This window comes from Pseudophryne corroboree, chromosome 3, assembly GCF_028390025.1.
Source record: "Pseudophryne corroboree isolate aPseCor3 chromosome 3, aPseCor3.hap2, whole genome shotgun sequence".
NCBI lineage: Eukaryota > Metazoa > Chordata > Amphibia > Anura > Myobatrachidae > Pseudophryne > Pseudophryne corroboree.
In genome coordinates, this window is record NC_086446.1 from 295,721,330 (window position 1) to 295,747,106 (window position 25,777).

Here is a 25,777-nt window from a genome sequence, read left to right on the forward strand (position 1 = left end):
GGGAGTGGTTAAACATCAAACATAACACAAATAATGTAAATACTTGTGTTTGTGTCCACCATTTCCATGTTGACCTTTTGACCCTGCCAACCTTTTCTGCCGTCTTCCTTTTCCATGTCGGCCATTTGCATGTTGACCGCGGACCGTATAAGGCGCGCAAAGCCGTCTGTTCCGACCCGCTGCTGTCTGTGTGTCAGCGAGACACGCCGCCCCTCAGTCCGAAGGCAGCGTGTCTCAGCTGTCAGGGCAGGGAGGAGAGCGCAGCTATGTTCGGTGGCAGCGGTGGGTAGGTTCTCAAACCAGCCGCTGGTTCATGAGCCAATCAGAGCTCGCGAACCGGCAGCCAATCAGGAGCTGCCGCTGCGCGAGCTCTGATTGGCTCACGAACCGGCAGCTGTTTTGAGGTCCTACACGCCGCCACCGTCGCCCTACATAGCTACGCTCTCCTCCCTGCCTGGTCCCTGACAGGATGATCAGCACAGAGGGGTGGGGGTAGGGGGATGTGTGGGGCATTTGTGTATCTAGCACTGTGGGGGCATTTGTGTGTCTGGCACTGTGGGGGCATATGTGCATTTGACACTGTGGGGGCATTTGTGTATCTGGCACTGTGGGGGCATTTGTGTATCTGGCACTTTGGGGGCATTTGTGTATCTGGCACTGCCGTGGCATTTGTGTATCTGGCACTTTAGGGCATTTGTGTATCTGGCATTGTGGGGGCATTTGTGTATCTGGCATTGTGGGGCATTTGTGTATCTGGCACTGCACTTGCATATGTGTAGCTGGCACTGCACTATTGGGGGCATATGTGTATCACGTCCCATTTTAATTGGACACACCCGGAGCGCTCACTCAGTACAACTAAGGGGCGTAACTACTGGGGGCAGGGTAATTTTTAAGTTGATCATTTTTGTATGGCCCCCGAAGGATTTTATAAATATCCAAATGGCCCTTGGTAGAAAAAAGGTTCCCCACCCCTGATGTAGATATACTGATTCACAACCACAAATTCGTATGAATCTGGCAACAGGGGCAACTTTGCATATGTACTTAGTTGCACTTTTGTTGTGAGCACATTACACCTGCGATTTGGTTTGCAAATGCATCCAACTCAAAATCATAATTATTAAATATATACAGATACAGTATGTACCCTTGTGTTGTTGCTGTGACATGTAGAATTTATTAGCGTACCCACATTGCGTACGCATCGCTGCATGCCGCGCTTAATTGCACCACAGGGTCACCCCATGTAATATGTATGGATAGCGGGTGGGCACGTGCACACGCACACTCCCGCTATCCCGTGATCTCCATGCCAACAACACAAAAGGATACATATGTAACTGTAAATTTTAAAACAAACTATGATGGCATCTATGGCACATAAGCTGGATGCAAGGTCAACAGTGCTATATCAGAAGAATTAGCATTTCATCTCCCTCACACAGCAAAAGTCCAAAAGTCTTAGAAGTCAACTTTGCTTATTGGTGGCACCCACTGGCTATTAAGTATTTGGTAATTTCTATTACACAGACCTATGACAAACTGTATAGGTCAAACTACACCCTCTTTTACAGTCTATCAAACTATGATGGCACCTGATAAACATAGATGTACAGACATGTGACATGTGTCCTCATACAACTATTCCTTTTGGGGCGTGATACCTGACAAGATTCCTATATTGTATACTTTTATTTTCAAATCTGTTCTTTTTCTCTTATTTGCTACTTTTTCCTAAACTTTGCCTCTTAGTTCGCAAATAGTGTACTATGGGGGTCATTCCGATTTGATCGCTCGTTAGCAGTTTTTTAGCAGCCGTGCAAACGCATTGCCGCCGCCCACTTGGGAGTATATTTTCTCTTTGCAGAAGTGCGAACGCTTGTGCAGCAGAGCGCCTGCAAAATCTTTTTGTGCAAAACAAGACCAGCCCTGTAGTTACTCTTCGAGTGCATTGATTCTAACGACGGTGGGATGGCTTTTGACATCACACACCCGCCCAGCGTTCTCCCAGCCAGGCCTGCATTTTCCCAGACACGCCTGTGTTTTTCTAAGCACCCCCTAAAAACGGTCGGTTGACACCCAGAAACGCCCACTTCATGTCAATCTTCTTGCGTTGTGCCGTGCGACTGAAAGCTTCGCTAGAACCTGTGCAAAACCACAAAGGGCATTGTACCTGTACGTCGCATGTGCGCATTGCGGTGCATGCGCAGATTAGTCATTTTTTTCACTGATCGCTGCGCTGCGAACAACGGCAGCTAGCGATCAACTCGGAATGACCCCCCTAGGTACAGTATTTAGGATTATTTTTTTGTCGCAGTGGAACTGGTATAAGGTTACAGATTAAGCATAAAGATGCATAGCAAGGGTCACTCGTATATCAGACCTATCTTCTACCTGTTTAACCTGGATTGTGTACTTTTTCCTCAACTCTGCAACTTTTTCCTTCATTGCGCTACTTTTTCCCCAGTGTGCGTCTTGGCACACCCATACAGTACTAGGTACTCAGGATTATTGTTTTGGCACGGTTAAGTAACAAAGTTTGCGGCGTGTTAAATGGGGCTATTTGGCATGATTTGATAATAGGAGCCTGTGGACACATCTGTAAATAACATTCATATAAGTGTAAACTGACATTATATGATACAGTACTAATATTTTATCACTAAATTTGTTATGTTCAGATTCATTTTTATTAGTAATACATAAAATATTTTTTCCTCAACTGCCTCCATATAAAGAGTTGAAAGGTGTAAAATACAATAACTATCTGTGCCCGACTGGTAAATGCTGATCTACTTCATGTCATTTCAAATACTTTGTTATGAGTAAGAAATGAAGCTGGAATTTTGTTAAGCCTCCCTCTCAATGCAATGTCTCAATGGTTTATTAATAGGTTAGCACCGAGCGAGTCCGCTGCAAGAAGTGTCTTGATACTGAATCAATGGATATCTTCTACACATATTTTATACCCTTTATAAAATACATTCTAACCCCTTAAGACCAGAAGAGCTAACCTACAAAGTTCCAGTGATTTTCCAGTGAAAGTCTCCAGTCCACACTGATCCCACAAGATATACACATGGAGATTAGCTCCACACTCACAATGGGCAAAAGGCATATGCCTATACAAATCATTAGGGCTTTCATTTTCAATTATTCTGGGCAAGCACTTACCCCTCTATACATTTTTTCTGCAATAGGTATAACTTTTGTACTTATATCTGTAAAGGGCATATTCACGATTTAGTGATTGAGATATAAATGCATAGGTATTATCAGGTGACATGCCTGAACAATCCTATCTTTGGAACTCAAGACAGGTTTCTAGTTATGTGGACTGGCACTATACTAACCTGGGTGTGGTATGTTAGATAGAATAGACTTAGGTCGACAGTGTCTAGGTTGACCACTATTGGTCGACAGTAAGTAGGTTGACATGGTTTCTAGGTCGACAAGGACTCTAGGTCGACATGAGTTAAATTTTTTTGGTGTCCGTTTCTTTGTAGAGTGACGGGGAACCCCAATTAGTGCACCGTGTCCCCTTGCATGGCTCGCCATGCTTTGGGCAAGGTGCCTCGCTGCACTCGGCACAGGTTACCGTTCCCAATTGTAGTCCACATGGATCATAAAGTATGAAAAAGTTAAAAAATATTTATTTTTTTTAAAAACTCATGTCGACCTTTTGTCATGTCGACCTAGTACATGTTGGCCTAGAGTCCCAGTCGACCTAGAAACCACGTCGACCTACTTACTGTCGACCAATAGTGGCCGACCTAGACATTGGTCTAAGTCGACCTAAAGACCAGATCATACTAACCTTGTAGTCAGATTGAAAGTGTATAAAAGGAACAACTTGACATTGTACGTTCTCGGACATCATTAATATGCCCTTATGTTTTTGCTTGTTTACTGTGGAATAGGTCTGTGTATTAAAGGATTTTTCCACAGTTCTCTTTTCCCTACTACCTGTACCAGTGATGTCCCTCAAGTGGAACCGCCACTATTTCTTCATTATAATTGTCCCCCCTGTATTAGGTAGCTTGCAAGTAAACGTCACAAGCAAGTAGGAGAGATATCCCGGTATCTGCTGAACTAAGTGCATAGTACCGATGGCAGAATCCGCACTGCTTATGTGCACTACTGGTCCTGCATCATTTGACGCACTATGGCTGCAGACGTCAAGTGATTGACAGTCTGCAGCTGTTTGAGGGCGGGGAGGGGATAGTGATAGCAATCGGTTTCCAAAACAAAAGCGTGTTCCCTTCATTTTGGGGGAGTGATGCGGCCAGGATCTCCATCAGAAGATGGAGATTTCCTAGCCTATTGGTAGTAACTGTGGCGACTGGCTTATGTGACCCCATGGGTCACGTACCTACCGATGGTGTTGCAGATTATCCGATGCTGTGTCCCAGGATGCAGCACTTGATCACAATGCATGCAGGAGGTGTCTGCTTTTATCAGATGCCTCCTGCTGCATTACCATATCTGTGCATTGCTGCTGCTTCCAAGTAATGCACTCTCCATCCACATCTGAAGCAGGCCCGTTGTGTAATATTCTGACTGTATGGCAGAAGCATTCTCCAGTCCTACTGATCAGTTGTGCATGTTAAACACTCCAACAGAAATCTCCCACTTAATAGAATGTCGCAAAAAGTGGAGGTGCCAGAGGGAGCGCCCCCTTAGCAATGTACTGCAAAAGCACCGAACAATCTATCGCATGCCCGGCAGCTGGCTGGGGGGGGGGGGGGGGGGGGGGGGGGGCTGTCATTAGTACAACTCGCATCTAATGTGAGTCCTATTAATGTATGGCCAGTATTACTCTTAGGCACCATGTTGCCAATGCTAATATATATATTTTTTTAACAGACAACCAATATTTTCTGTGACACACAAAGAGAAGAGGAATGGAGCATCAAAGAAGTCAAGGTAGTCTTGAGAATTGGAAATAAAGGGCTCACAACACTATTTAGAAATAGGTACTGGCGCTGGCTGTTAGACCAATGATGGACGATAATCAATATAAAATTATCACAGACTTTTAATAGACATAATATAAAATATATGAATTAAAAACCATTAATTAAATAAATCAGATGTGATCATGTTATCTTTGTCTGTTCCTGAGTTAGAAACAGAGGATGTTAGACAGTGTTAATTCAGACCAATTGGATCCCACTTATGATGTATAATATATGTACACAGTCTCCGGTTAGGACTCCCTCCTCATTAGCTTTGGATTCACTTTGAAATGGTAATAATTACCCAGTCCTTATGGATGTTATCCCCAGGTTCTCAATTTAGCAGGTGAGAATCCGATTAGCAGCAGGGGAATATTCTCCTATATGCTCCTGAGGAAGCTGGCAGCCACTATACAAGCGAAATGCGTTGAGCTAAGGATAAAGACCATCAGTTGTGGACCCACCTGGCACCTTCGGTAACAATTGGACTCTTTGCCCCTATTGGACACTACAAGCCCTTTGCAACCTGGAATATTCCCCTGTTGCTAATCGGATTCTCACCTGCTAAATTGAGAACCTGGGGATAACATCCATAAGGACTGGGTAATTATTACCATTTCAAAGTGAATCCAAAGCTAATGAGGAGGGAGTCCTAACCGGAGACTGTGTACATATATTATACATCATAAGTGGGATCCAATTGGTCTGAATTAACACTGTCTAACATCCTCTGTTTCTAACTCAGGAACAGACAAAGATAACATGATCACATCTGATTTATTTAATTAATGGTTTTTAATTCATATATTTTATATTATGTCTATTAAAAGTCTGTGATAATTTTATATTGATTATCGTCCATCATTGGTCTAACAGCCAGCGCCAGTACCTATTTCTATATTGTTGTTTCACCCCACTTAGGGGCTGACCCCCCCCTTTACTGGCTGCTGTTGACAGCGCACTCATATTCTTTGTTTTTATCTATTGTCACAACACTATTTACCTAAGTCTATAAACTTTTCCCTGGTAGTATAATGACAAATAGAAAGCCACTGATTTGAAATAACGGCTAAGATCCAAACATTATCTCTAAATGCACCTTTTCTTCATAGCCTAATATCCCTCCTCCTAAATCTCCATTCTTCTCTCCTCCTCTATATTTTGAATCTCCCCAGTTTACCTTAGGGATGGCCATCATTGATAGTTTATGGCCGATGTCGAATAGTGGAGGAGAACCACATGGTTTCCTGCCATCGATGATAAAGGCCAACCAAATATTTTTTTTTCCGCTTACAATGTGTCTGGACATGGAGCATAGCGCTGCCCTCTGACAGCCACAAAGCCCGCCCCCAGTCACTGATTGGTCCACATCATAGTAAAGCAGGAATAACCATTGATGGGTGAAACCCTCAATGGTTCCATAGCAGATAGTTTTATACCATCAATGGTTATCATCAATGGTACCATTGATGACAACCATTGATGGATAACCCACCGATGGCCATCCCTAGTTGAGCCTCGTTCCCAATAATCTAAGCAGCCCCTTCCTCATGTTCCTCCCAGCACTATTCTTGCTTCTAGTGCTCCCTGTCTACTAGTCTCCTTCAGAGACTCTATGCATGCTCTTCAGTGGGTACAGGCTAATTTATGATCTGCCTTTCCTACCCTACTGTCAACTGTTCACAGCAGCTGTTCCAGCACCATAGCAATACTGAATTGCTGCAGTGGATTTGTGTCTTCTATTGCAACTTGTAATGAGTTAGATATTATGTGGGGCCATCAAGTTTTAATAATGAGTAGGTCCTTGTGCCTCTCCCTCTATGTGTCATACTGTACCTGCCCTGGACATGATTTACATTAGCTGTTGGTGTAAACAGAAGCTCCTGTGATCGTGATCTCGTGTAATCATTCAGAACCAATATACTTAGTGCTGGCAGCTTGACGATGTATCTGGCCGTATCTCAAGAGCACAGTGAGCATGCTCCTTCCAGTGCATGGGCTGTTTACAACGACAGCTACTCAGAAGATTGGCAATAGCTGCTTTATATCATTTATATAATCAAACTTAATAGTACATAGGCTTTATTACAGTATATCATAAGAGCCAGTTGAGCTAGATACTCTTTATGATAGAAGAAGCATTCTGCACCTCATGCTCTGGGGTCTTATGGAGCAGACTGGGAAGAAATTGTCTTTTCTTCACTAAAAGCACAAGTGTAATCAGGCTCGGGGTCCAGCTGTGAATCTCTGACTATGCCTAGCACAGAATTCAATTTAGGAGAGCATTACATTATTCCTATATGTTTCCTGCTACAAAAACTGTTCTTGAAAATTCTTACACTGGCAAACGCGCATATGCAAGAAAATTACGGAACAGTTCGGCTCGTCATTTGGTTGTGAGTTTTACCGACTTAAGGCAGAAACAAGTATGACAGAGATGCACAGTGATTACTTTGCTATTTCATGTAAACGATAATCAGACAGGTAATAGGAACATGACAAAATATAAATATACTGCACAGAGCAAAGCTCTATACAGCATGAATCTACAGTAGGGGGCACATCATGTATCAACGCTTGCAGAGAGATAAAGGTGAGAGAGATTAACTACCAACCAATCAGGTCCTGTCAGTTTAAAAGCTTTGATACATATACCCCTATGTTCAATACAGCCTAATAGAACCAGAGCCAAAGGGTTTATAGCAGTGGTTCTCAAACTGTGTGTCGTGGCACCCTGGCAGGGCCGGTTCGAGCCCTTTTTGCGCCCCGGGCAGGACATAGGGGCGTGGCTTCATACAGGGGGCGTGGCCAGTTACGCCCCCTGTACAGTAGTAGCGCCGCTGAAATGCTGAGCGGTGCGCGATGATGTCATCGCGCACCGCACAGCAAAGGTCCTCTCCACGAAGGGAAACTAGACACATAGCGTCTAGTTCCCTTCACAGGGGGACACAGCCGGGGGACACAGCGGGCAGCGGAGGGCACAGCAGTGGCGGATCTTGCCACGGTGCGGCGCCCTCCGGATGGCGCTGGCGCACTCTGGAAGGCGGCGCCCCAGGCAAAAGTCCTGCTTGCCCGTGACAAGATCTGCTACTGCACCCTGGGGTGCCACGGGACACTTGCAGGGGTCTCTCAGGTTAGTGGTTCAATTCAGATTGTGTCTATTTCCTCTTCATGCAAAGGGCCTGGATGTGACATCAAGTGCGGGTGGATATGGTCTTCTGCTCTTACAGCTTGTATTCATTTTCAAAGAAAAAGGGTGTGGGGGACTGCACAAGTACAGTATTTAGACAGATAAAGACCTCTGAAAAACTGAATTATTCCTGAATTACTTCACAGTGCAGCAAATATAATGTAATTGGAAAAATAATAGTCCCTGTACATGTTAATTATTGCTTTCAGTGGTGCTCCCTTGAGTCAAAATATATTTAGCAGAAAAATAACCAAACAAAAGAGTGTTTGGAAAGTAGACTCTTTTTTGGGAGCACTCTAATTCAGAGGTTTAAGATTATAACATCACTGGTGAAATCGATATAATTAGATAGTATTTTCAAGTTGAATTTAAGGAGTACAAATATAAGGTGAATTTGCCGCGCGAACATATGAGCGTAAATATTAAACATAAGTGATCAAAATGTCACAATTTACTAACTGCCGGAGATTAATGGCTATGATGCAAAGAATGTAATGTCATTGCATGATATTTCTCATATAAGATATGACCATCATTTATTCTGCATCTGTCCATTGTGGATCATTTTGATCGCAGAGAATTAAATCATTGGTCATATAAAAAGTTTACCATGTAACATTAGTCTAGGTGACAATCTATTCGGGAGTCAATTTTTTGCAGTACCAGGGTGTTCAAAGGTGGTCTCCCATCCTATTACTGACCCGGCCTTTCACTGCTTAGCTTCCAAGGTCAGAAGAGATTGGGCATCTCCAGTGAGGTATGACCGCAAATGTTGAACTCACCTCTTTAGTCACCTTTGTGTTAGTAATAATGGTAAATTATTTTAGGAATATGAGGCACAAGGCACAAATGCCATACACCCTATGAGAAATGAATGCAAATGTCCTGACTTAGTCACTAAGTGATATGTCAGGCACACATCAAGAGTAGAAAAATTAGAAAAAATCACTGTGCGGAAAAATTAATCTAAACCACACAGCATATTCATTGCAGTACCAGGGTGTTCACCTATGAACACCCTGGTACTGCAATAAATTGGCTCTCAGATCAAGTGTCACCTATACTATATTTACAAGGTACTGCTAAATGAATATGCTGTGTGGTTTAGATTAATTTTTCCCAATCCGGGAATTCACTAAGCACCAATCTCGGCAGTGTTTGGACTATTCGTAATGGTTTGATTTGCAAAGTTCCGAAATACGAATGAATAGACCATCGGTCAAACGCGGCTGTTATTTCATACAATACGGGAATTCACTATTCATTCGTATTTGGGTGTCAGTTTCTGAGTGCTCAATTCCGGTCGTATTTTTTTGCGAATCGGTAAAAAAAGCGGCAAAAAAATAGACCTGCTTTTTTCAATCGTGTTTACATGTGTTGCAACTCAAAAATCTCTCACATCTGAATTAGGATGCCTATAAAAGGATGTTAGGCCCATTTCATTACACCTACACTCAGAAATGGCAGCAGGACTGTGGGCCAGTGATCTTTTGTGTGCTGTGGGATTCCTCAGACTCAGACATCAGCCTGTAAGTACCCAGGTCCAAGAAACTGAACATGGTCAGAAGGTTGTACAGGTTCCGCGGAGGCTGCGCAGGCCTCGTTTTTTTAGGGGGCATTTAAACTTGAACGCATTGTCCGATGATAAGGTCATACAGATGTTCCGTCTAAATCGTAACAACATTTTCCGTCTGTATGACCTTGTCAAACTGGGCCTAGACCCTGAGACAGCATGCTCTCGCTCTGTCTCAGGCCTGCACAAACTCCTGGCTGTGTTGCACTTTCTGGCTACTGGCAGCTTTCAGGCTGTGTCTGGGGATGTCATAGGAATCTCACAGCCCTCATTTTCCAGAATCTTAACACAGGTGATGTATACCTAACTACCTCTTCTGTTTTTTGTTTGTTTTAATTTCTCGGTGGCCAGTTCTGTCCTAAAATCTCATGTTTATTGTTCTTTAAAATATACACACAGGTGTTGGCTGTTTTGCAGCCCCACATCGAGGCCTCAATCTGCTTCCCTACCCAGGAGTCTCAGTGGCATGCCATCAGGGTAGATTTCTATGAGCTGGCTGGCATGCCCAATGTGCTTGGAGCCATAGATTGCACACACTTTCAGCTGAGACCACCTAGGGGCAGGCAGCACATATATACTAATCGCCATTTCGAACACTCCACACATGTGCAGGTGGTTTGTGATGCAAATCTCAAAATAATGAGTGTTGTTGCTGGTTACCCTGGGGGCTGCCATGACTCCTTCATCCTCAGTCAGTCATCCCTCTTTGATAAGTTTGAGAACGGACAAATGCCAGATGGATGGCTGCTGGGTATGTAATTTAATATGTGTAGGCCTGCGTATACTTTGTCCAAATACAGGTGCAGATGTATTAACCTGTAGAAGGCATAAGGAAGTGAGAAACCAGTGATATGTGCAAGGTGATAAAGGCACCAGCCAATCAGCTCCAATATGTAAATGAACATTTAGGAACAGATTGTCTGCTGCCTTTATTACCTTGCACATATCACTGGTTTATCACTTCCTTATGCCTTCTACAGGTTAATACATCTGCCCCACAGTGTGTTACTTATGTGTTGCTGTATCTTAACATGAATCACGTTACTATATCTGTCTTTCAGGTGATGGAGGATATGGCTGTTTCTCATGGCTTCTAACTCCATTGTCCCGACCTGATACCCCTGCTGAACACAATTACAATCATGCACATAAGTCCACGTGGAATGTGATAGAAAGATGTTTTGGTGTGCTGAAATCTAGGTTTCGGTGTCTGGATAAGTCTGGTGGCCTTTTGTTGTATAGTCCCTCCAAGGTGACTCAAATTGTGTTCTGCTGCTGCTTTCTTCATAACATGTGTTTGCAACAACATCTGCCACATGTTGAGGAGGAGGAGGAGGAGAAAGAAAGCAGCCAGCAAGCAGAGGAATTAGAGACATCTGGTAATACTTGGAGTACAGATGTAGGGAGGCAGGTTAGGCAAGTGCTCATCACTCGCTATTTCTAAGGTAAGTTTGGTTTGCTTATTTCATTTGTTGTGTAATCATAGATGTTTTGACATTTTTATTGGCAAAACCATTACTCAGAATGTGTCTGTCTCCTTGACACATACAAACATACCCTCGCTTTATGCAAAACAAATGTCGCATGTGTATTGTGTGTATTTTAAAACTCAAAGCAACAGATTATGAGTGGCATGCATTAAGTCTGGATAAGTGATCATAAACTTGCAGTGCTAATTTATTACAAGCACACATAATCCATTTAGTATTTTACTTTATCATTGTGTGTAACGTCCTAATGCACAGGTTCACAAACTCGGCCCTCAGGACCACACACAGTGCATGTTTTTCACGTAACCCAGTAGAAGCACAGGTGTATGAATTACTCACAGACATATGTTAAAAGGTTCACAGGTGGAGCTAATTATGTCACTTGTGATTCTGTGAGTAGACCTGCAAAACATGCACTGTGTGGGGTCCTGAGGGCCGAGTTTGAGAACCTGTGTTCCAAAAAAACACTCCTCAACATATAATATGTTAGCCTTGAGGAATACATGTGTCCCTATGTGTGATGCTCCATCATATTTAAGGGACACAAACTTACTGTAATCAAACATAATTTATTTCCTAATGTTTGCTGCAGTAAACTTGCTGATGTGTAAGTAAATACACAGTTTGCCACATATATACATTATTATACACATTCTTTGTTTTTTGGTAAAAAAAAGTTCTTATTTGTTGGTTTCTGCATCATGTGTAATAACATTCTTACTAATTTTTAACACACACAAACATGTCCCAACAATAATGACATTAATTTTGTCAATGTTTTTAAAAAAATTCAATGCCAACATATTAAAAGCTTTTTACGCAACTCAATTGTGTTCTTCTTGTAATGTTGTATAGAGAAGAAAGGTAAAATAGTTATCAATAACATTGTAATTTGGATTGTCTGCAGGATATGAGAATGATTGGAATCTAGAAAGAGTAATGATTAGAAAAAAATCAAGTGGTCTGGTTACTTCCTGCTAACATGTATGTGCGGCTCCATCAACATTTCCCTCCTCCAATACAAAAAAAATGGTAAAGAATAAATGTGCGTACAAATTTTATGTTGTTGTTTGTACCACTTATAATTAATGATGTTGTATAAATTGTCAAGGAGCTAAGTGTTATATATATTTTGCCAAACATACACTTACTAACTATTTAGAGTTACTTATCAGAAATGTCTAATCTGTTTTTTTTTCACGTTTTTTTGGGTGGCTGCTTGTCCTGCCCTTTGGCTTTAGCACTGTCATGTTGTCATGCTCTGGTGGAGCGTCTTGGTGGTGATGAGACTGGCGTGATATTTGGAGTAGTCGTACCAGAACTGCTGCTTGTTTGCTGTTGGTGCATGGATCTGAGTGTTTCATTCAGGTTAGTGAGGGTGGCATTGAGTTCACGTGTAGCAGCATTTTGATTGTCTACAATTCGGAATAAACTTTCATTAATCTTTTGATTGTTTTGAAAAATGTTCATATAACTTTGCTGTTGTCTGTGCTGTTCTTCCATTAGTCTGTGCTGTTCTTCCATTATGCGCTGTAAGTTGCCCATGACCTGTGTAATGTCTGTACGCCTGAGTTCCATGGTATTGCCAATTCTGGTTGTTTGTTCATTTTGTCTACTCAGATTTCTTGATATTCTTCTGAGGTGACATGGTAGGCTTGCAAACATTTGTGTCTGCCTACGCAGGCAATCTTCATTAGTGGCCTGCTGTCTAGCCCAAATGGTCCAAAACACCTGATCAGGGCCTTGTGTTACTGGTGTTGTTGGGCTGTGTTTTGGTGGTGGTGTGCTTTGCTGTGGTGGTGTACTCACAGGTGCTGGGGGGCTCATTCCTTGGCTTAATGGCTGCATTTCTAAGATGTTTGTCTCCTCCATGTCACTGTGTTGCTGTTGTTGCGGAGGGATGCTGTTCCCAGGACTAGAAGCTGAAATGTTAAACAAATCTCCGTTAGCTATCCATATGTTTGAGAAATGTAAACAAATCACTACACATGGAACACATGTCATTCACTGTTGCTTTCAAATATTCTGCCTAGCAACATCATCACTCATAACTTAAATACATACATATGCCTGTTTGTGGCAAATGTGTCTGGTTACTTAATTGTGAAAGCAAACACTTTAGCTTTATTGTAGCTCACACATACTCCACCATAAAAACACATTGGAATCCATAATGTGTTACCTTATAGCTTTGATCAAACAAACATAGTAATGTTTTTATATGTATTTTGCAATGTTACCTCAAACACACATGTGAAATTTGGAAAAACCTTACTTTTTTCTAAAAAAAAACACATGATTTTTTGTTGCAGCATCTTACACATAATGTGATACTGTATGGCTCAAGTGGACATACATATCTTTACTGGATGTGGACAAGGCCATTTAGCTTGGATTCCATTTCAGGTTTTACTTACTGCGGTAAGTATCTAAGTTTTTGATGTGTTTTGACTTAATGCGGTTAAGAAAAAGTTGGATTACGTTCTGAAATTGTTTACATTTATTTCAGTTTAATACTCACAATCAAGATGAGGGGAGTGTGAATGACGTCTTGGAGTTGTGTCCAAAATTTGGAGTGGGGGGACAGAACATACGGACGATAATCTTCGTGGCGGGGTAGCCTGCTGTGGTTGGCCCTGGACATACGACCTTGCTTTCTTTTTGGCCACATGTTTTTTGTGGTGATGTCTTACAGAAGTCCCACTTCTGCTGCTCCATACTTCTTTTGATGGACCTATTAATGAAAGTGCAATTTTGTTATGGTTATTCCTTTACAAACATACCCTATACTACAATGGACACTTTACCTGCTTCCGCAGCGTCATCATCATCAGATGTGATAGGAGTTACTGGCCGACGAGTAGTACTGCTTTTTTCAAACACTGTATAAAAAAAATAAAAAAAATATTCATGCTATTGTTGATACATCCACCCATTATGCTTATAAACATTTATTCTTTAAGAAATGCTTGCTTTATTTTTAATAAAAACATAAGGACCGGAAACAAAAAATACAATACATAAAACAATAAACATTGTCCAATAGACATATGCACTATGGAAAAATCAACACAGGAAAACATGTACAGGACACTGACATAGGCCACAAGTAAAAAAACAACAACATTACCAACCAAAAACACACACATCTTCATTTTGTATTGAAAGGAAAAATATTACAGATGCAATATATAAATTGCTCTGTGATGTGGCACTCCAAACACACATTACCACTATATGAGCCAAACCAAAATGTATAAATATTTTAAAAATTACACTGCAGTGTGGTGTCACGGTACAAATACAAACTAAAAATTATCAAAGAAATAGTGGTATTTTGTTAAAAAATATTACATTATCTAATAATGACATTACACATGTAAGTGGTTTCCAAACCACTTTCCACTACTCCAGCCTCTAACATGACAACCACTGTTTTTGAAACATTGCACATGGATCACATAAATATAAAACATAGTCACAATTATAACAAAAAAAAAGGCCCAAAAGGAAAACATTATTGCAGGACAATTCAGAGACACACCAAGTCCAAACTACACATGCAAAATATCTTTCATAAAAACACATGACATACAATAAAGTAAGATGTTACATTGGCTTTTGTATAAAACATTAACCAAAACAATGTATTTGCTGACACACACTTGAAGATGGGAGTAATATGCAACGTCACATGACACACATTTAATAAAAAAAAAAAAAGGTCATAGAATGTAAATGCAAATACACATGCTCACCATTCTTCCTGGGCCTATCGGAATCCTGGACATGGGTTGCAGAGACTACTTCAGAAGGTATGACACTCCGCATGGGCTCCTCATACTCCAGATATCTTGCAATATAGGGCTGCCCACCACCGGTTTTTCGAGCCGACTTCGCCTCCTTGGCCATTTTGGACTTGACACGTCGCTTTATGTCATAGTACCGTTTGCGGCACGTGTGCTCCGTCCGCTTGACCACCCCCTCACTATTGACAGCAGCAACAACTTTCGCCCACAACACCGTCTTCCTCCGTGTTGGCACCTTGGCGGACTCAGGGCCAAACAGCTGCCTCTGATACTTCATCAGCTCACGCACCAATGCCACATTTTCAGCAAAACTAAACTTTACATTCCGCCCAGTCTTAGTAGTGGTGCGTGGCTGCGGAGCACTCTGACTGTCACTATCACTTGAGGCTGCTGCAGCAACCTCACCAACCTCCTCCACCTCACTAACCTCACTAACACTCACCTCCTCCACCTGACCGACCTCCTCCCCCTCACTCACACCCTCCACCTCACCCACCTCTGAGTCACACATAATTGTGTGTCTAAACAGTTAACACAGAAAAAAAAGACAAACAACACACTCCTCCACTACCACTACACAACTCACACACACACACACACCCACACAAACACTGACAAGGGACTATAAAGAAAAATAACTTGGACTAAAAATGAGACAAAACCACAAAATACAAGACTACAAGACTGACAAGACGACTTTCAAACACAATACCACACTCAGAAATCGCTACCAACACTCCTCACCAAACCACAAATTCACCTACCTCCACAGCACAACCTCCCTCCTCACCACTAACTAAACCCATGAGATGCGGACGGTTTGGGGCGTATTTATATGGTTGCGCACAGACACTCCTACCATCTGAAACACAACCAATCACGTACGGGGATGAAAAACGAAACTGAAAGTGAAAATGCGGCCGCCGGAAAAAAAAAACCCTGCCGTGTTTAACTTAGAAAAAAAAACAGGAAAAAAAAACAAAATCACGAACGCAAACGACAGTGACGGCCGTAAATGTGCCAAAAAAAACCGACTGGCATCGACATCGGAAAACACAAAAACCATAAAGTCGACTGCTTCGTAACTTTGCGTATATGGATTCAAAAAGTTGCATGAAAATGCACCCGATACAAAACGAGTTTAAACACTACACAAACCGACTCAAACACGAATATTAGTAAATATTGCCCCTGGTGTCAACATTATTCTGAAAATTGGTAGCACAGAATTAAACAGAAATATCATTTCACAATCTACCTAAAATAAATACAGGTTGAGTATCCCATATCCAAATATTCCGAAATACGGAATATTCCGAAATACGGAATTTTGGGAGTGAGAGTGAGATAGTGAAACCTTTGTTTTCTGATGGCTCAATGTACACAAATTTATTAAAAATATTGGCCCTCATTCCGAGTCGTTCGCTCAGTAATTTTCATCGCATCGCAGAGAAATTCCGCTTAGTACGCATGCGCAATATTCGCACTGCGACTGCGCCAAGTAATTTTACAATGAAGATAGTATTTTTACTCACGGCTTTTTCTTCGCTCTGGCGAACGTAGTGTGATTGACAGGAAATGGGTGTTACTGGGCGGAAACACGGCGTTTTAGGGGCGTGTGGATAAAAACGCTACCGTTTCCGGAAAAAACGCAGGAGTGGCCGGAGAAACGGGGGAGTGTCTGGGCGAACGCTGGGTGTGTTTGTGACGTCAAACCAGGAACGACAAGCACTGAACTGATCGCAGATGCCGAGTAAGTGTGAAGCTACTCTGAAACTGCTAAGTAGTTTGTAATCGCAATATTGCGAATACATCGGTCGCAATTTTAAGAAGCTAAGATTCACTCCCAGTAGGCGTAGGCTTAGCGTGAGCAACTCTGCTAAATTCGCCTTGCGAGCGATCAACTCGGAATGAGGGCCATTGTATTAAATGACCTTCAGCCTGTGTGTATAAGCTGTATATGAAACATAAATGAATTGTGTGAATGTACACACACTTTGTTTAATGCACAAAGTTATAAAAAATATTGGCTAAAATTACCTTCAGGCTGTGTGTATAAGGTGTATATGAAACATAAATGCATTCTGTGCTTAGATTTAGGTCCCATCACCATGATATCTCATTATGGTATGCAATTATTCCAAAATACGGAAAAATCCGATATCCAAAATATCTCTGGTCCCAAGCATTTTGGATAAGGGATACTCAACCTGTATTGCAAAACATGTAACTACTGTATGCCATTCCACTGTCACATGTTAACTTAACATGAAGACGTTTAAAAATAAAAAAATAAAAAAGGTGAACATTATATCAAAGTGCCTATTTTTCAGGTAGAATTTTTTTTTTCTCCGCTATACCCAACACAATCACACAAAGTGTAGTTGTCATATACGGGACAAGCCAAGTCCACCACCGTTTTGTAAAGGAAACTTCTGCTTGATAATTCTCCTCAACTCCAAATTAAGAGCCTGTGGAATGTTATTATAAGAATTTAAATAGAAAGAGCTATAATTTAACTTGTCAACATAATTTATGAAAACTGAAAAGATATACAGACGATACAGTGTCACATATGGGACATTTTTACTCATTTTCTTGGCATGGATGATTATTATAACTGTATGTGTATGAATCTGATACTATTCACCATTAACAGCTACAGTATGTCCTTAAGTAGCAATCAGAGTATTTACGTTAAGATTGTCTGCAGACAGTTCACAGACAACGTAACTAAACTAGAAAAAGCAGATTACTTCCAAAATGCCAACAACAGGTGGGTAAAGGCTCTCACTGTTTACTGATGTCATCAGAATAGCAGCATTGCATGAATGTATGTTATACAGTATATCTGTTAAACAAATACTCTACAAATGACAACATCTAAATGAAACAGTGAAAAAAAAATGTAATTCAGTGAAACACACTGTAAGGATGTTATGGTGATACATTGTACAGGTTGAGTATCCCTTATCCAAAATGCTTGGGACCAGAGATATTTTGGATATGGGATTTTTCCGTATTTTGGAATAATTGCATACCATAATGGGATATCATGGTTATGGGACCTAAATCTAAGCACAGAATGCATTTATGTTTCATATACAACTTATACACACAGCCTGAAGGTAATTTTAGACAATATTTTTTATAACTTTGTGCATTAAACAAAGTGTGTGTACATTCACACAATTCATTTATGTTTCATATACACCTTATACACACAGCCTGAAGGACATTTAATAGAATATTTTTAATAACTTTGTGTATTAAACAAAGTTTGTGTACATTGAGCCATCAAAAAACAAAGGTTTCACTATCTCACTCTCACTCAAAAAAGTCCGTATTTCGGAATATTCCGTATTTTGGAATATTTGGATATGGGATACTCAACCTGTATTACTATTTAGATTGACACCTCACTGAGTATCCATAAAGCATTAGCTCTAAAACAAGGTGATCTAAAACAAAGATCTTTTAGAGATCATCCATGTTCGATAAAATAACTTGAAAATACTGGTTTCGCTATGTGCGGTTGTGTACGTTGAAGGACCATAATTAAACAAAGTATTTGTAAGGAATGCTGTCAGGATGCTGGCGGTCCGGATGCCTGCAGACAGAATCCCAGCACCAGAATCCCGACATGCGGCCATAATGCTGATGCTGGAGCTCTGACAGCAGATGAAATGTCGACGTTGGTCCCGACACCGGCATCCCGATCATAAGTAGGCCGCCCACTGTTGGTGTTAGTCCGCAGGAGGTGGAAGCAGGTCTGTCTTTTCATATGGGCTTAATGGGCACTTGCCCAAGGGCCCCAGGAGTCTAAGGGCCCTGATAGCTGAGGGTCCCCTTTTTCCAGGGGTACCAGATTTTTGAAAATCGGCCCTGGGGAACCTGAGAAATCTGACTTCTAAACAGTGGTCCCTATTCAAGCCTGTTAATTAATCTTCCCAGTCAGATATCTCGAGTTCTGTCTGATTTAGAGTTGTTCTGATAATCCAAAATCTGGGACTCTCCCCTTTTGGTGGACACTGGTAGCTTGTCTCTACTATGCCCAGCCTTCCAGCAGTTGGTCTCAGCTCCAGCTCCACATGCCTGGTATGCAGTTTTATATATTCATTGGTGGATTGCTCTGGCACCTGAACTCTGATCCCCAAGTCTCCAGTACCTCCTGAAAGGACTCTAGGGTTTTAACCCATTGAAAGCTAAGAAATCTATTTCCAGGAACTGGAGATATCTGCAGTCAAGCAAGCTGCCCTCCCACCAGAACATTATGAATATTAAGCCAACTCCACTATCCACCCCTCCCCTGTGTATTAAACCCTGCCCTACCACCCTGTAAGTCATGTACCGGGGCCCATTTATTTAGCCCAATGCCCCTTCTACAGCTTAGTATTCTTTGACCTGCCCCATCTCCCATCATCTGTGCAGTAAAAGAGTAATGAGCAGAAATTACTGTTCCAGGTCCTACATGCTGAATAGAACACCCCCTACCGCCTGTGGGACATCGAATATAGCACCTCCCATCCCTACTGCTGTAAGATTGGTAGGGGCCCCAGTGCATTGCTTTGTCCAGGGGCCTACACTGCTGTTAAGATGGCCATGGGTGGAGGTTATGTTTAGGCACCCTGGGGAGGGTTAGGCTGCGGTGAAGGGAGGCTTTAGGTTAGTCTGTAGGGAGGGGTGAGTTAGGATTAGGCACCACCAGGAAGAGCTAGGGTTAGGCTGCAGGGGGTTTGGGGTTACGGTTAGGGTGCTGGAATGGAGGGTTAGGATTAGGGAGGTATTGGGGGAGGGTAAGTATACTTACTTAGCCCCTGTCAGAATTGTCTCCATCAGGATGCCACAGTTGGTCTTCTGACCACCATCTGTTCCGACCGCCAGTAAAGCATATCCCACCCATTTTCATAAAACACATATGTAGATTATTGTGTACTGTATGTAAAGATCTTTCAATTAAATTAGAAAAAAAAATCCCTGTATGTGTGGATGCCTTACATTTATAATAAGGTCCTGTTTAGGAGGTGCATACAGTTGCATACAGAACTGCGATTTTGGACACAGTGGACATGCAAAAATATGTTAATGACTCAGCCGCAGCCTTGTTCAAGAGACTCCCACCGCCAGCATATCAGATCCGCCGCTGACGTTCAACAGGGGCAACATCAGGAGTTGCACATCGGCCGAACCGTCAAACGTCTGAGCAACCCTATGGTTTCTCAGAATATTCATCTCAATTAAGACACCAGGGCCAGTCCAATGGGGAACTAATTTGCAGTAGCTGACTAGGACATGCCCAGAAAAGTATGGCGGCATGCCTGCGTTTTTGTAGCCACCCCCGTTACCTCCTCCAAACGGTCACTACCTGTCACGCACTTTGCAAATAAATGCTAACTGTGTCCGCTGTCACTAAGGAACCCTCACGCATTTGCAGTGTGGTTGTGACGCATGCGCAGTGGAAATAATTTGTTCCACTGCGTCCGGCATCGATATTGTATGCAACTTAGCCCTAAGTAACTGCTCTTACAGAATCTCTTACATTAATGGCTGCAAAAAAAAAATCCCACAGTGATAATTATCTTTTCTACTTCTAAGTTTTAAAACGGCTTCAAAGTCACACAAGTTCTCTGTGAGCAGTATCTGTAACAAGGGCATCTTGCCGAATGCACACATATTTCAAGCAGATTTATGTGCATGTAGCTATCAAAATAAAGAGAGAGAAAAATAGCACAGACAAAGGAGCCAGAAATCTGCAGATTCAGCAAAATGCAAGGCACTGGAGGCTAAACCCAGGGGTGCTGGTTATTAATAGGTGCAGAGAAGGAGATGAATGTGTTCTGGAGCCACAAATAGCCGCACGTGCGCGTTAGCCACACAGCCTAATTAACACATGTGACAAATAAGCACCTCTACCTTGACAAGGCCTTGTATGTGAGGAGTTTGTACACTGTAACCTTCTGAACTTACTGGTTTCCAGCAGTACAGATTTCACCAGTGTTTACTGGGCTACCATACTTTATTTTGTTCCAATATACTGATACTGAGGCTTCTGAATAAACACAGTCATGTTATGCATTACTTGCTGTACATCAATCATTCCTTATATACTGGGGGGGGGGGGGGTACTCTTCCACAGAACCCCCCAATATTACAGTGATGGTGACAGACAAGGAACACTTGCATTATCGAGGACCTGGTGTACACCTTAAGAAAGGTTTTGGCTACACTATGGGCTATACTTAACTGAAGCTTATTTTTGGCTTATCTCCTCTTCTCTCAATTTAAGAAGCAGTTTACCCTGGAGAAATCACATATTTATTTGGCGGCAACATTTTTCATACCCCTTACCGTCATCCCCATAAAACTATCTGGAGATGGTGGAATTAGTCAATTTAAAGTGGGACACATAGACAGAGAGGCATTAATGTATCCTCTCCAGGTCAAATCTCTCTGTGCATGTGTGGACATCAGGGCCGGATTAAGGTTGGTGGGGGCCCAGGGCAAAGGAGGTTGTGGGGCCCCCACCAGTAAAGTTGCTGGCAAAGCCCCACCCCCTGCCAAAAACAAACACACACACACTCACTCACACTTGCCTGGCTGTGGAGACTCGTACAGCACCAAGCATCCAGCGGCACCGCACTACAGTGGAGAAGCTCTAAATAAAACTACAGTTCCCTGCAGCTCTTGCTATCGGTAGCAAGGGCTGTTGGGAGCTGTAGTTTTATTTAGAGATGCTCCACCATGTAGCACTGTGCCGACGAACACCTGCGCTACCCCAGGACACCGGCGCTAACCCCCTTTTCTGGCGGCGTTGTCCCCAAAGCAGCAGGGGACAGTGCCGCAAGAGCACATACTCACTGTCTTGTGGGATCGTGAAGCGATCCCGCAAGACTGTGTATGGAGGAGCTACTCGGCGGCCGCTGTTAATTAACAGCTGAGCTGCCAGAGGGAGACTCCTCTGAAGCAGTGTGTGGGGGCCCCAGGACGGCCGCCTCTGTCGCCCCTAGCTTAATCTGGCTCTGGTGGACATTAGCCACAAATGCACCTATCACTGCAAGCCTTTGCTGACAGCAGTAGACTGCTAATGTGAGGGAGATAAAACCTTCTTACAGGAGCAGAGTTTATATTGGGGGAATACATATGAAATCCTGGTGGTCAGGATGCCAGTGGTCACATGACTGACAGCGGCATCCCCACAATGAAGATCCCGACTTCAGAGGGGGTAAGCATTTCTACTCCCCTCCCTAACACTCAGGACGATGGGGGAGTCGGCTACGGCTAACCCTCTTGGGGATGGCGGCCAGGGCTAACCACCCCACTTAGTTCCTAACCATAACCCCCCCCCCCAGTGCTTAACTCTAACCCTCCACCCCGGGCCCTAACCCTAACAGTGAACTCCATACTCACCTTCGAGATGACCAGGGACGTGCAGTCAGGGGAGGCAGTGCCTCCCCTGTCATTAATGATTAAAATATTATAAAGAAGATACTTATGACACATATTCTGTGTCATGAGTATCTGCTTTATATTATCCTAATCGTACCTCCTGTCTAAAATGTGTTTGGGAGGCACCGATCGTGGTGCCTCCCTGTCAGATAGGGAAAGGTATGGAGAGCGGGGGCGGGCACGGGCGGGGCCTAGCAATGGGCATTAAAAGCCCATTGAAATAACATGGGAAAGCGGCACCATTAGAGGTGCCGCTTTCACACAGGGACGTGCTTTCAACCTATGAAAGCACGTCCCCTGTCAGTCAGGCCACAGTGATTGGCCAGCATATCCTTCACTGGATCCGCTGTCAATCACTGTTGTGGGCGCGGCGGAGGTGCGGGTGTCGGCGGAGGTGCTGGCGGCGGAGGTGCGGATGTCGGCGGAGGTGCTGGCGGCGATAGGCGGCGGAGGTGCGGGCGACGGAGGTGCAGGCGGCCGGGCGCGGGCGGCGGTGCAGTTTGGGCAGCGGAGAGGTACCAATTTCAAAAATGGCGCCATAGCTTCATTTTTTAAATTCAAGATGGCCGCCGCGAGCCAATCACGGCTCGCAGCGTCATCGCCCCGCCGCCCCCAGCTGACTTATATAAGTCAGCGCGAGGGAGCGGCTGTCAGTCCGACGGCGGAAGAGGAACGGAGAAGAGCTCCTGAAGGCAGAAGACGTCGGAAGTCCTGGATGGGCGGCGGCTATGCAGAAGAGCTTAGCAGCCGCCGCCCACCAGGTGAAGATGCTGGAAGCCCTGGGGAAGGCAGCGGCCATGCAAAAGAGCTTAAAGGCCGCCGCCCCCAGGTGAAGACCCTGTCAAATAAACTATTTTTTTTTTAAAGAGACTCGTGTTTTTATTTTAATATTTTCTTTACAGGTGGAGAACAGTTGCCAGCAGGCCATTTATGTCCGGGCATGCTGGCACTTGTGGTTCTCCATGTGCCAGCATGCTGGGGCAGGCTTGCTGGGACCTGTTGGCCACCTGTAAAGAACAATATTACTGTTCTTTACAGGTGGAGCACAGGTGCCAGCGGGCCATTTATGTCCGGGCATGCTGTCAAGAACAATATTAACAATGAACCCCACACCCACCGCCACCAGGGGTGCGGGGCATAGCACTGGGCTATCAGCCCAGTGCTGGTTGTTGCTCGGGAGAGGGACCCCATTTTCATTTTTTGGGGTCCCCACTTCCGAGGAATTCCAGCCCTGTGCTGACTGGTTTGGGGGGGCAGATTAATGTTATGGCAGGGGGACCCCATACCGAGTGTCTCCCCTGCTATGGCATTACCCCCCCTGGCTGGTTCTGCCCGGTGCTGGTTTCACGAATGTGGGGGTGGGGCTACACTTTTTTTTTTTTTACCCCACTCTATGGGGGGGGGGGGGTGTTGGCTGCTTGTGCCTCCCCAGCCACCGACCTCACCGCGCGCCACTGGAGATGACGGCTGTTGGTGATCCCTCGCTGGTCTCCTGAGTGGTGTCGGGATTCTGGCGTCGGTCACATGACCACCGGCATACCGACAGCTGAGACGCTGAATGCATCCCCTTGTGGGCTCTCTAATGTGTGCAACAGAATGATAAACAATGATAAACTGCAGCGTGACTACATTCTGTATCAATGCAATATTTATTTATTTATTTATTTATTACCAGTTATTTATATAGCGCACACATATTCCGCAGCGCTTTTACAGAGAATTGGCCATTCACATCAGTCCCTGCCCCAGTGGGGCTTACAATCTATATTCCCTATCACATGTACACGCACACACATTCACCCTAGGGTAAATTTTGTTGGGAGCCAATTAACCTGCCAGTATATTTTTGGATTGTGGGATGAAACCGGAGTACCCGGAGGAAACCCACGCAAGTACGGGGAGAATATACAAACTCCACACAGTTAGGGCCATGGTGGGAATTGAACCCATGACCTCAGTACTGTGAGGCAGTAATGCTAACCATTACACCATCCGTACTGCCCGTGCAATATGCAGCAATACATATGTTAGTTACTGAACCACTGATGATATATAGAACCCTTAAAGTCTACTAACTTTCTGAACCTTAATAAACCTCTATGATGTACAGTAAGAAAGATTCTATCATATCAAGTCTGTCCCATTTATCAAGTGAACATGTTAAAAAGATTAAAATATAATGAATGTGCAAGAAGGCAAAACAATTCGTTTTCCAGTCATTCTTATAATTGTGTCTACTAGTTTATACTTTATTGGTGTACTTAGTGGATTCCTGAGTTCTATGTAACACTTGAAGTAATACAAATAGGCATAAGTATTTCCTAACTTTTTAACGGTTGTGCTGGCTTTCAGATTACAGTAAATCTTTTCCCCGTTGTACTTACTGTTGGCCAGCGCATACGTTACCTCTGCTGGCAGGATGTCCAGTAACTACAGATTTTCTCCAAACATATTTATATTTTTAGTAAAGCTTGAAGCTATTAATTCTCAGCTTGACCAAAGAACTGTTGAACTAACTCTGCCGCGTGATATCGCCAGTCAGCTTCACTCTGCTGGTCACGTGACTACAAGTCACTGCCTTAATCTTTTGGCATCTCATGTACTGTAACAAATTCAAAACTCACAAGAAAGCAATGAGTGGCAGTAATCCATAATCCTTACACAAAGTAAATCCCAGCTGTCAATGTGTCTCATCTGACTGCTGACTTTGCATTTTCTAAATGTTTTATCAAGCTGGGAGTAAAGGATTAAACATCGCTAACTCTACATGCCCCCTACAAGATTGAAACACAGAACTGGCAGAGAGAGGGAGAATATACACACGCACACGGTGCCGGAGCAGCTCGTAATGTGGATTTATCTGGAAATCCTTCAGCTCAAGGACCCGAAGTGTTAAAACCTCAGAGCTTTCTGTCTGAAACACCGTTAGGACTCGTCCGTCCTCTCATCACAGCTGCAGAGACGTTCTGAGCTAAAGCCTGCCATAAGAAGTCAGACAAAATAAAAGAGCATTTCTGGCTTATTGCGTAAACGCTGTGCTGTCGCCTTCTCCTCCCGGCAGCATAATGAGGCCACTGTACGAGCTCAAAGCCAGGAAAACGGCATCCATGGGAAAATCACTTCTCAGAAAAGAGCCAGAAATCTGCCATTTTTGCTCATTATCTGAGCACATTTTCAGACATCAACGGCAGAGTCCTAAGCTCAGATCAAAACCCTCAGACAGAGGAACATGACCCTGTGATCTGTATTGTTCATGAGGCGGCTATTAACCGAATAATGTAATGAATGGCAGGAAATACAGGTAAAGG

At 43.3% G+C, this 25,777-nt stretch overlaps 1 protein-coding gene and 1 pseudogene across 2 annotated transcripts in view; both read right to left on the bottom strand.

Annotated features, from left to right (window-relative positions):
- Positions 1-25,777, bottom strand: part of CDH4 (cadherin 4) — a 1,018,047-nt gene that overhangs the window by 845,785 nt on the left and 146,485 nt on the right. The window lies entirely within an intron of this gene.
- On the bottom strand, positions 8,803-8,922 carry LOC134897245 (5S ribosomal RNA; annotated as a pseudogene).